Source organism: Lissotriton vulgaris, chromosome 1_1 (genome assembly GCF_964263255.1).
Source record: "Lissotriton vulgaris chromosome 1_1, aLisVul1.2, whole genome shotgun sequence".
NCBI lineage: Eukaryota > Metazoa > Chordata > Amphibia > Caudata > Salamandridae > Lissotriton > Lissotriton vulgaris.
In genome coordinates, this window is record NC_141685.1 from 1,094,142,460 (window position 1) to 1,094,154,459 (window position 12,000).

Genomic DNA, 12,000 nt, shown 5'->3' on the forward strand with positions numbered 1-12,000 from the left:
TTGGGGTTGTTTGTTAAAAGTCAGTGAAACTTGTTTACCTGACCTACCATTACACTGCTAATTTCGTTGGTCCATCAAGTAATTGTAATTGCCAACTTGTTTTGAAAGGTAAGGTAGGTCGTAGGGGGATCAATAACAATAAGAATAACCAGTGCTGGGGAAATCTTACAAGTAAATGTAGTCCCCACCATTTGGTATATTTTAAAGGTTAGACTGAGCTGAAAATTATGCTATGTCAAACTGGTCCCCTGGTGAACAACATTTCGAAAACCCTACAATAGTGCTACAATCAATCCCCTCTTCCTACAGGTAATTGACTCAACCCACAACGTTCCTCGGCCAGATGTTTTACTTCATGTAACACGTCAGGTCTACTGGAAGGTAGGCAGGTGTGAATCTATAAAAAAGTACAGATGACAGAAAACCCTTCTTCATACAAGTAGCAAACATCACTTACTTGTAACTACAAATTGCTCTCTTTCACAGATGTTTTTTTTAACAACCATTTGTATGTCAATTGTCAAATACAATGCAGAGCTCTGTAACCATGAGACAGACTGCCACATGTTACACATAACATATTGCGTTGACTTTTAATATATACATTATGCAAAAACTGAAATAATAAAGAAACAAACCCCCATCCCCTCTGCACTGTCTTTGTATCACACAGATAATAATACAGATTCGCCTGCACACATTATCCACAAGACCTTAGAGGTCCAGAACCACAACTCCTGCCCCACTTAACCCTCAACTGCCACGTCCCTCACGGCAGGGGGCTCTAGGTCCAAACCCCGATACGTTGCCCACCTCTTCCAGACCTTAAAATTCTTCAACGGGCACCCTCGTACCTGAAAGATAGGAACCTCCAGACCCATATTGAAATCTAAACCATTCTTCCAAGCCGAGATCCGAGGTGGAGCCCCACCCTTGCACTTACGGGCAATGTCGATGTTTAGCCTGATTAGCCAGCAAAAAGCCGGGTAGCATCGGATGGCGCTTATAAATATTTCCCCCCATCCCCTCCATTATATGTAACAGCACCAATTTAGAGGAGTACGGGAGCTCCCACCCCAAGATATCAGGAAGGCAGGTCAAAACCCCCGCCAGAACCTTTCAAGCACTGCACACTGCCAATTTGTGTGAAACAGGGTACCATCTGCAGAGCCACCTCGTAGGCACATGGGGTCTCTATCAAGCCCGCCCTCCACAGCCTGATGCGAGTATAATATACACAGTAAAGATAATTAAATTGGATCAACCGAAGGCGCATGGCTATTGCCGCTCCTCGAAGGGACGCAAGCGCTTCCGTCCAGTTCTCCTCATCCCTGGGACCAAGGTCATCCTCCAACCTCGCCCTAAGTTTATCTAAAGTAGTGGGGCAATTTGTCACCAGAGATTGATATATCTTGGAAATTTTATGGTCTCGTTGGTCACCCATAAATACTTTAGCTTCAACAGGACTGAACTCTGGAAAAGACTCCAACTCCGCAATGCTGGGAAGGATGACGTGTCTAAACTGCAAGTATTTTTTACCCCTCCCATGCTCATGACGAGGTCAGCTTGTCATGAGCCACGGTGGCTGTGTGCTCATTACGAGCTGAGCTCGTCATAACGGCTGCAACGCTCGCACACATTGCTAATTCCCCCGCTGTGCTGAGCGTTCTAAAGAAACAGGTGTGGCGTGACGAGCTCAGCTCGTCATGAGCACAGCGCCACCGTGCTGCGTGACGAGCTGAGCTCGTCACAAGCACCGGGGCACTGTGCGTGCCCCCCAGCCAAGCGGGGGAATCAGCCCCGCAGGCAAGGGGTTAAAAAACTGTGTTTTCGGCATCTGATATTCATTCTGGAGATCCTGGACAGATTTTAAGACCGTGCCATGCATAATGTCCCCTAGGGTAGAGATCCCATTGTCATCCCAGTCTCGGAAACCCCCCAAGCCTGCATGTTGTGGCAATCTACCATTGGATCAAAGGGGAGCCTCCCGTGTCAGCCTGCCCCACCACCCCATCCTGCGCAGGGCCTGCCTCCACACCTGGAAAACTACCCTTGTGGCGGACGGCAGTATCTTGCGGATAGAAGCAGAATATAAGACCGTATGTAAGGAATAGGAGACCGTATGTAAGGAATAGGATCCCATCTGGCACCTCTCCACTGCATATGCAGGAACAGAGCGATCCCCATACCACCATTCCTTCAATATCAGAAGTTGCGAGGCCACATAGTAGGACCAGAAATCTGAGGTGGCCAGCCCACCACAATAAGTGGGCTGAAAACACGTCCGCAGTTCTACCCTGGGTGCCCTTCCTGCCCAAAGAAACTGTCCCAGGACCGAATTCACCTGGTGGATCCAAGAGGGCCTAACAGGGAATGGATGATTCTGTTGCTTGTATAGCAAACACGGCAACAAGACCATTTTAAAGATGGAGGACCAACCAGGAAGAGAAATGGGCATATGAGAGCATGTTCTCAATTCGTTGCGCACCCGTGCCCACACCGATGCAACATTACGATCCCAGGACTCCCCCGATGCATCAGACAGAAAAACACCCAGATATTTCATACCGACTGCGGTGACCTGCACCGCAGAGGCCCAGGTACTCAATTCTACCGGACGTCCACAGCATGAACTTACTCGCATTCATAATTTGACGGGAGGTCTCCCAGAGTATTTCCACAATACACAGCAATCTAGGGCCCGTCCTATTGACGTCAGTCAAAAAGAAAAAACATCGTCCACGTAGAGTGCGATACGGTCCAATAGTCCCTGTGCCCAATCGAAGCCCGCCACTTGTGCGTCAATCCGCACCCAAGCCGCCAAGGGCTCCATCGCGAGGGCAAAAAGAATGTGCACTGATCAACCCTGCAATGCAAATTATATTTATCACTATATCGGGTCTATTGGCAAGCCACACACAATAACAGAAACCAGAACTAGAACAAGCACAGCACTGAGGGTTCTAACACTGGCACACAGGTCTGGCTGCAGCACATGGGCCTGGCTGCAGTCACACACTTATTTTCACAACCAGAAGCACATAAAGTACATCATGGTTACATAAAGAGACAAGCGGAAGAAGAGGACTGCCTGTAATAAATATTATAACATTCTTCTTACCTAGATCCGTCTTGATGATCCTACTGAAGGCAAATGACGCCACCAGACCTCTGAGGCAAGGCACACTCGTACTCACTGTTTTCAGCTTGATCACTGAGTTTTTAACAGACCGGGTTGAAGCTGGTTGAAGGAAGGAGGGAAATACAAACCCAGCGCAGGAAGCAGTACTTGAAATCACGCCTCCTATTGTCATAGGGTGACTGTACCAACGGTCATCCAGTCAGAGGAGGAGGCGGGATCCTAGAAGAATGTTGTGAGCTAGATCAGAGATCCGGGCGAGTCGAAAATCCGACCGAAGCCCTGGAAAACCAGCTGCTTTAGATAGCGCCTGCTTGCCCTCACCACTCCCTCACAGACACACTCTGCACATGCTTGATTTGGGCGATATTAAGTCGTCCACCACACATGCGCAGGGTGTGTTTGTACAAGACTGTGCGGCACTGCTACCAAACAGTATAAGTGCAGCAGCCTCAGACCAGTCTTCTTTCAATCTCTTTCTCCTTCTTCCGAGACTAGTGATGCTCCGCCCCATGCACCCTCATGCAGGAACCGAACCTGGAGAAGAGCCGCTGGCATCTCCAGCCTCCGATATGAGTCTATAGCGATGTGCCCTTGCCGAATATTGTGCTGTGTTCCCGTTGAGGCATGTAGCCCACCTGGTCCGGATGGAGCAGCGAGGTGATATGGGAGCGAAGGCGAGTGGCCAAGGCTTTGGTCAAAATCTCTTCATACCGCCCCGAGGGCCATGGGGCGGTATGAAGAGCGTTGGTCCGGAGGATGGCCCGGCTTATGGAACACGACCACCTCGGTGTGTCTCCAGTCCCTTGGAATGCATCCACTCTCCCGCGCCTCTTCCACAACCCCAAGGAGATGGGGTCCCAGTTTCGAAAAATATCTCTTAAAGAACTCACAGGGGAATCCGTTGGGCCCTGGGGTCTTCCTAGAATTAAGTTCCCGTAAGGCCGTACCCAGTTCCTCCACCGTGAGTGAGAGATGCAATTCTGCCCGAGCATCATCGGAGACCGGGGCGGAAGATCCAAAATAAATCTGAGGACCAAGTCCTCTGACAAGGACTCTCGTGGGGCATACAAATTGGCATAGTAGTGCGTAAAGCTCTCAGCAATAACTGAGGGATCACCCAATGCCCTCCCATCCGGCCCCAAAAGCCCAGGGAGAACCAAAGAACTCGCAGCCCCCTGACACAGACGATGAAGCAATTTATCCGCCGTTGATCGATCCTACTACGAGACGCCAGCCATGCCAAACGAGTCTCATCCAGCAATAAGTCCATGTGCGTTTGTCTCGCCACTAATAACTGTTGACGCAGCCTCGCCCCCCCTCACCCTCCCTTCCTGCACGTTCCAATTCCAACTAGTGAGCTTCCAAGCGCACCAGGGACTCTTTCTAAGACCGCTGTGCCGTGGAGCAATAAGTTATGTCCACCCCGCCCCCGAATAGTAGATTTCATTGCTTCCCACTGCGGTGCAGTGGTCACCATTGAAACCACATTAAGATCCAGATATTGATCCTGTCCCAAATCATCCCTATACTGGTCATCTTGCAGATGCCAGGGGGAGAGACACCAACGAAAAGGTGGCCTTGCAGGGCTGAACCGTAGCATGAGTGCGACTGGGGATTGGTCCGATAGACCCCTGGGAAAGAGTTCCGTATCCATTACTCTCCCAGCCACTGCAGCTGGTACAAAGACATAGTCCAACAGTGAGAGCAATTAATGCACCGCAGAGAAATATGTATAAACCTGCTCCTCCGCATGCTGCCGTCTCCAGGAGTCAACCCAGCCCAGACCCGACACTGAGGAGGAGGATTTAGTTGTTTGACCAGCAGCTGACGTTCCCCCTCGTCGCCATCTATCCCGAACCACATCCATCACATCTTATACCGATCATGATAATTTTGGATTTTCGCTATGACTGGTTGTGGTCTTGCTCCCGGTGGCGGCTTCACGAGAGACCGATGCGCCCTCTCAATCATAAAGCAATTAGACATATATTCAGAGAGAAACCAACTAACTAGCCATTTCGTCAAGAACTGTTCCATGTCCCCCCTTGCACAGCCCTCCGGGAACCCCACAAAGTGCAGGTTACTTCTCTGTGCCCTCCCTTCCGCATCCTCAACATGAGATGCCAGGCCCCTAGCGAAGGTCTCCAATGACCCTACTTTCTTTTGCAGTGTGCTAACCGAGTCCTCCACTCCAGAGATCCTGTTTTCAGCCGTTATAATGTGCTCCGTAGCGTTGCGCAGGTCCTGGCAGAGGAGTAAGACCTCAGAACCCACCTCCCCTATTTTAGTCTCGAGGGCTGTGCGGGACTGCGTAATGCCGCCATAAGGGCAGCATTGTCCGGGACTCCTCTTTGCGCACCCTCCAGCTCTGCAGTCGAGGCCGCGGGACCGGTAAGCGGTCCATGGTGCTTTGCTTAGCCGGGGCCCCCCTGTGCTTATCCCTTGTCATGATGATACCCGGACTTCGGCCCCGTATGGAACCACAACCCCACAGTATACACGACAACGGTGATAAAAAGACCACACCAAGTCCGCCCCTACGCGAGAGGGGCACACCACCACCACACAGGACTAGGCCTCCGGTCTACGAGACACGTCACCCCGACTGGCTCACACAGGATGTCTCAGGAGCCCCCACACACTCACTCCACTCACGTCCCGACCTGGCCGCCGGATCTTACAGTGGGGAGGAACGCACACGCGGAGGGAGGAAGGCCATCCAAGGCCGGATGGACCACAGTGCAGTACCCAAAACTACTCAAACACCCCCAAATGCGCACTCAGACTGATATGACCGCCGATAGTACGCCAATACAGTTGTGGGGAGGGGAAGGGGAGGAAAGCGCAGGACGCCGCACACAACCGGGAGCCCCATGTGCAGAAGCCGGCCACAACACTCACGGACACTCCCAAAGTGCATCACCACCCCACCCGCTCGTGGCCCGATCCGACCACCAATGAGAGGGCAGGGCTACAAGGACGGGGTCCACACGCACCCCCAAGATAGGCCGGCTAAGGGCTCCGCAGAGGCGATGGATCCCTCGAGGCCGGAAAGCGGCACATTTCTGCAAGGATATGAGAGGAGGGAGGAGGGCGCACCGCCGGTCCACCAAGCCACCTCACCCCCTCCACAACAATTCACCAGCACAGTGTCCTTCGCCACTCCCCTACAAGCAGGGAACCACAACCGGAAACCGATAGCAGCACCATGGGGCAAACACAGGAGGCCCCCCCCCGCACAGAGGCCGGCTGAATTGCGCACAGTCCTCCCTGACGTGCGTCACCACACAGCACCGCCAATCTCTCCCCCCGCGACTGGCCCAATCCGACCACCGGAGCTGGGGCAGGGCAACAGGAGTAGGGTCCACACACTCCCCCAGGATCCACTAGCCAGGAGCCCCAGCAGAGCAACGGACACCCAGGGCCCAAGAAACGCAGATCTCCGCAGGGACACAGGGGGAGGGTCGCTCCACAGGCTCACCAGGCCGCCTCACCTCCTCCATAGCGGCACGTCCATGCTGGACAGTCTGCCGCCTCAATAGGGGCCCATAGCCGAGGCTCGATGTCTGCACCACAGCGCCCAACTCTAGTCTCTTTCGCACCCGGCCCAGCTGCTCCACACCGCTGCAGGGTCGTCACAGGGCCCACCGGCCATGCACCTCGACGGAAAGGGCTGGAGCACACCCGGGGTTGACTGATGGCACTGCTGCCAAGTACCCGCGTTTCTCAGCACCGCCTCACAGCGTTTCCACAATGGAAAAGATCGTTGAAGCAGGATAATTGAAGGATTTAAGGACGGGCTCAGCGGTGCTCACCTACAGTGCGACCACAATGATGGCTCGCTAGGCCAAGACCCCCACAGATTTTTTTTCTTTTACATATTTTATGGAACATTTACTTTTGGCGTCTTACATTCAACAGTGCAGATACTGCTATATTCAAGCGTTATTAAGGTACGCTCACTACCATTGTCCCCTCTGTTGACAGATCTCATGTCCTGGAGTAATTGCTTGCATAGTTCTTGTTCCTATTGGTGCCCCCCACCTCTCTGCAAACCGCCTGGTTACATCAGTGATCCTAAATGAGGTACGAGCTAAAGCCTATTGCATCATTTTGCCTGCCTCTTGCAAGAGGCCAGAGAGAAGAGAAAACAAAGAAATAAAAACCGCCCCCCTCCCCTTGCCAGTGGTGTCATATGTAGTAGCAGTCGAACCTTATTCAAGGAGTGTTACGTGTCCTAGGTCCCTCGGTCTATCATGCTGTTCTCTAGCCCTCATGTCTTTATAAGTGGGGGCACCACCTGTTCTTCCCTTTTCTTCCCACTTCTAACCACACTGATTCATGGGTTATGATCCCCTGCTTCCCTCTCCTGGGCTTGTCCCTACGTCATTTTCTCTGCCTCGGTCTCTGGATTCTTTAATGGTTCCACCAGAGCTGCCCACTTTCTAGCTGACTCTAGCGACTTTTCACTGCCAGTTTTCTTGGCTATCCGTAACCATACTGCTCCCTCACAGTCCCCCCACTTTATAAACTCCCTCTTCCACCTATGTACATTAGGACCCCAGAGCTTTTCAGCGGCTTGTGATATCCCTCTTTGCTAAAATAAGGCCCAAGTTATGGAACTTACTTGTTACCTTATTTTTAGAAGTGTGGGGACACCAATGCAAAAGACAATACCCTGGTGTTGTGGCTACTTCCTTTTCCGTCACCTCCACCAGCACCGTGGTCACTTCACCCCAGAAGTCACCCATGCCTCTGCAACTCCATGCATATGGAGGAATTTGAACTCTCCTCATTGCAGCGCGGGCATACCGCTGTTCTCATATTGAAGTATCTATTAATGCGACCTGGCGTGAAGTATGCTCTGTGCAGGAAATAGAAGTGAACAAGTTGAAATCTGGTGTTTCTGGTATCCTTGCTTGCTCATTCTACCAATTCTCCCTATGTTTTTTGGCGATTGGCTACCCTAGGTCCTCCTCCCATCTCTGGTGTAATTTACTGAGGGCGGGGAGGGTTACATGACTAGGTTGCCTGTATGAACAGGTGACCGCTTTGTATGTCCCTGCCGCAGATACCACATATTGACACACCTCTGCCAAAGATGGCTTTGAGGGTCCCCCTCCGCATTGTTTGCGTGTCACTGCTGTGAGGGCGGTATGTAGTAGGTGTCATACCTCTCCCTGAAGATATTAAAGGGTAGCAAGGTTCCTTCTTCGTATAGCATCCCTACAGTGGTAATCCCTGCTTCTCTCCAGTCCTCTACAGTCTCCCCATGTGGAAGTGCGACACATATAGCTAGTGGAATATCTGATGCATATGGGTGCTTAGTCTTGGACCTCTGCAGATTTCTGTTCCAGCATTTGCAAATGTTATTTATTTTAGTGGTCATCTTTCCCTCCTTAATGGGGAGTCTCAGCACCAAACGAGTCAGGAGACGCAGACTTGGTGCCGCATCACCTTGTTGCACCGTGCCCGCTCACCAGGCTCGCTATCCATTTCATGAGCCATTGCAGCTGGGCTGCTATATAATAATACTAAAAGTCTGGCACCACCAGTCCTCCTGCTGCTTTTGGCCTCATTAGTGCTTTGAGTGCTACTCTGTGTCTTCCCATTCCCCATAAAAGTGCAGTCATCAATGCCTGGAGATGTCGAAACATCCCCAGAAACCAACATTTCTGGGGGACCCATCTAGCAGATTTGCCTGGCCTTGACATATTTGGACTCCTAGGTACGACAAGCATCGATTTTTCTACAGGACTCCCTCCATCTCCTGTGGCCTTTCCATACCTTCCATGTCGGGGAAGAGGCATGCCTTTGTCCAATTTACCCTAAGGACTGCCACTATCTCCAGTGCCGCTAGCAGTTCCCTGTCTCCCTCTAGCCGTAGATTCCGTTTATAGTAAGGCAGTCCATGCCACAAATTCAGACCCCAACCCAAACCTTCTCATCACCTGAAAAAGGTAAGACCATTCAAGGCTATTAAAGGCATTCTTTATGTCTACTGAAAGAAAACAGCCCCCTCCCTACAGTAGGAGTCAGGTTGAGTTGAGGACTCACACCATCTCCCGTTGCCTTTCCATACCTTCCATAGCGGGGAAGAGGCATGCCTTTGTCCAATTTACCCTAAGGACTGCCACTATCTCCAGTGCCGCTAGCAGTTCCCTGTCTCCCTGAAGGTCCTCCCTCACATTGCTAGGGTATAATACTAAGTCATCGGCGTACAGTGCAATGTGGTGTGTTTGACAGGCTACCTCCAGGCACTGGTAGAAGCACCCTCTCCTAGCTCTGGCTGCCAGAGGCTCCATGGCCAAGGCAAACAGCAGGGGCGATAAAGGGCACCCATGCTGTGTTCCCCGCCCCACTCTCTAACAGTCCGATATGAGCGTGCCCATCCTAACTCTAGCCGTAGATTCCGTTTATAGTAAGGCAGTCCATGCCACAAATTCAGACCCCAACCCAAACCTTCTAATCACCTGAAAAAGGTAAGACCATTCAAGGCTATTAAAGGCCTTCTTTATGTCTACTGAAAGATGACAGCCCCCTCCCTACAGTAGGAGTCAGCGTTGAGTAGACTCAATAGTCTCCGAACATTCATCACTGTGTTCCTGGAGGGTATGAATCCTGCTTCGTCTTGGTGTATGAGATCTACCATGTGTGGCAGGAGATGGGTGGCCCGGATCTTGCTCAAAATTTGAAAATCCAAATTGAGCACAGAGAGTGGTCTGTACGCCTTTTTATCAGATGGAGGTTTACCTGGTATCAACAGCGGGATAATCACTGCCTCCCTTGTTGACTCTGGGAGCTTCCCAATCTGCTTTAGCTGATTATATATTTCCACTAACGGAGGGCCCTAGAGGTCGAAGTATGTGAAATAAAACAACTGGGAGTCCATCTGTCCCAGGTGTTTTGTTTCTGGCCATCGCCGTAATAGCGCTTCTCACCTCTCCCAGCTCTAGTTACCTCCCTAGTGACTCCGCCTCTTCCTCCAATAATGCCGGCAGCTCAATATCTCCCATTAAATCGTCTATCTCATCGGTTGTGGGGGATAGCCTACTTTCATATAGCCCGGTACAATACCTCAGGAATAAGTAGTTGATATCCTGTTGCCGATGTCAGACCTCACCAGCTCTTCCCTCATTTCCAGGATAACCGACCCTTTCTTAGCCGGACTAGCCAGCCTGGCCAACAGTGCCCCAGTCTTATCCCCTTCTGTTCGAGCACGCACCATGTAATTTTAGTAATCAAAGCAGCACAAAAGCTCTTCATGTTCAGATACTATTTCCTTAGCACCTAGCAGTTCCTCTTGTTTGTCTCGCCTTTCTGGCTACTCCCTCTCTAGCTCTTCGAGGCGTTGCTCTGTTACTATGGTGTCCCTCATAAGCATCGTTCTCACCCCTACCGCCTCGGGGATGTACCCGCCCCGTATCACAGCCTTGAAGGCTTCCCATTCCACCAAAGGGTTTGCGCCGTCCCGGCATTCTCATCAAAGTGTTGCCCAATTGCTGCACGTATTGTTGCTTGAAATACTTGGGACTAAAACAGCCCTGGTCTAAGGTATTGTTGCTTGAAATACTTGGTCCTAAAACGCCCCTCTGGTCTAAGGCGCCAGGTTGGAATGTTTGGCCTACTCCTAGTCCTGACCAGCCCCACCAATAAAAAATTATGATCCGAGTTGGTCCTCGCCAGGTACTCACTCGTCTGCATACATTCATGCACATCCGGAGAACACTACATGGAGTCTAACCTAACATATTTCAATAACTATAACATATTTCAATAAGCTAACAAGCATTTCAATAACTCAACTCTCTTCATCTATGTTCATGCTACTGCTGATCACAGCGCCAAGAAACCAATCGGTGACAGTGCGCTTAAGAAATATTTTAATAACATAACATAACATAAAACTCATGTAGGGGTGATAAAAATTAATAGTCTCTTTTCCCCGGGTGTTATGCCCTCCAAGTGTCTATTAGGCCCCATTGCTGCTGCCAGTTTCAGTGTGCTTCTGCTGCTCTACATATGGGTGAATCTGCCAGGGGCGGGTGGGATCGGTCCAGCACCACATCTTCAATACAGTTGTAGACCCCCACATTAGCACCGATCCTGCCAGTGCTGGTGCCACTGTCCTAGAAAGGTGTGCTAGGAACGGAATTTGATCAGTGTTTGGCCCATAGATGCTACCAACCGTCACATCCTTCCCATCCAGTTTGCCCCTGCCATCAACGTTGTAGCGCAGCTCCTTCTTTCACAGTGATATGTGTCTCCTGCAACATTGCAATTTGGGCCCCCCTTCTCACTAAGTATGCATGTATCCTGTGGCACTTTGTTATGGTGTGCATCCCGTGCATGTTCCACAAGATGCACTTAAGGTCTATCGGGGATGCCACTGGATTGGTCTTAACCGTTAATCTACTTTCCTACCCCTGACACACCTGGCCCCTAAAAGTAACTCCCAATACAAACACCACAGAAATAAAGATAAAGTTCCTCATAACTTTGGCATTGTGAAGCTTACCAACCAGGCCCAGGAGACCGCTAGCCGGATCTCCACCTCTTTCATATCTGGATCTTTGGCCCCAGCCTGCGCTCAGTCTATCATCTTTTCCTCCAGGATAATCCCCCGGCCCGTCCTCGACTCTGCCTCCAAAAGGCTATGTTCCAGCAGGTTTCATGTCTTCTCTGCGTCCTCCTTCCCCCTTAGATGATTTTATCCACAGATTTGGGCGTTATCTTCGGGGTATCTGTCTCCGAGTCCTCAGTCGCGCTTGTAGCCTGCGAGCCATTTGAGCGGTCCGTCTCTCGGCCACTTCTGCTCGGTATGGGGCTATACCCCACTTGGCTGAGTTCTGCCACCA

General features: G+C 51.0%; 1 protein-coding gene across 1 annotated transcript in view; it reads right to left on the reverse strand.

The window, feature by feature from the left end:
- Positions 1 to 12,000, reverse strand: part of MEI1 (meiotic double-stranded break formation protein 1) — a 3,731,473-nt gene that overhangs the window by 3,216,920 nt on the left and 502,553 nt on the right. The window lies entirely within an intron of this gene.